This window comes from Nematolebias whitei, chromosome 16 (assembly GCF_014905685.2).
Source record: "Nematolebias whitei isolate Nwh7 chromosome 16, NemWhi1, whole genome shotgun sequence".
Lineage (NCBI taxonomy): Eukaryota > Metazoa > Chordata > Actinopteri > Cyprinodontiformes > Rivulidae > Nematolebias > Nematolebias whitei.
Window position 1 is genome coordinate 5871983 of NC_056513.1, and position 1254 is coordinate 5873236.

Below are 1254 nucleotides of genomic sequence, written 5' to 3' on the forward strand. Positions count from 1 at the left end.
GCAGAAAGAAGTTAGAAAAGCACCAAAATGTTCTAGTTAGCAGAAAGAATTTGAAAGGAGCACAAAACAGCTGAAAAACAGCTGATGTTGGCAGAAAAAAATGTAATTCGCAGAAGGGAGCTGAAAGAAGCTGAAGCAGAACAAAATGTGAAAGGAGCAGTAAAAGGTTGTAAACACATTAAAGGTTTGAAGGATGTAAAATGAGCTCAATTCATTTTTTATTCTAAAAATGGCCGAAAAGGCTAAATATTTTAAAAAGATATAAAGTTGCACCAATACCAAAAGTCATAGCAGGATTGTCCTGAAAGAGCTGAACATTTTGGTTTATGATTTATTGAAATAGCACAAAAATTGTGGAACGAGAAAGATGCAGAAAAACCTACGGAAGAAAAATGGATCAGAATAGTGTGAATGCTTCATAAACATTCACAAAATAACAGAAAACAGTGTCAACATTTAGTATTTAGAGGACAAAACAACTCATTGAAGGGTTTGATCTACAAAGAAAGACCGAGGGAGGCAGCAAAACATGCAAACAGTTAAAATAAATAAACCAGAAGTTATAAGGTTTAAGTCCAAAACTAGAGTAGAATCATTTTTTTCCCCTTTATTAAAGAAAATTTCCGTAAATCAACAATAAACAGAAAAGCGAATGATGCATTAAAAACAATAACAAAAACTAAACAAGTAAAATATGGTGGCTCAGTGGGTAGAGCTGTTGGCTCTCAACGAGAAGGTTGCTGGTTCCAATCCTGGCCAGGCGGTGAGAGTGAGAGAGTGAATGGTTGTTTGTCTCTATGTGTCCCCGTGATGGACGTGCGACCTGTCCAGGATGTACCCCGCCCCTCGCACAATGATTGCTGGACATGGGCTCTGGTGACCCCCGTAACCCAAAATGGAAGAAGCGGGTAAAAGATAAGGGATGGATGGAGAGTGAGAGAGCGAATGGTTGTCTTGTTTGTCTCTATGTGTCCCTGTGATGGACTGGAGACATGTCCAGGGTGTCCCCGGCCTCTCGCACAGTGATTGATAGATATGGGCACCAGTGAGCCCCGTGACCCCAAAATAAGAAGCAGGTAAAGATAATGGATGGATGGACGGATGGATGGATGGATGGATGGATGGATGGACAATGCCATTCTGTCAAAAACACTGAATGGATAAACTATTATAGCAAATGTCAAACTAAAACCTAAAATGTTCAACTCTATCCATCTTCATGCTGTTTACCTGTGGTCAGGTCGTGGAGGCAAC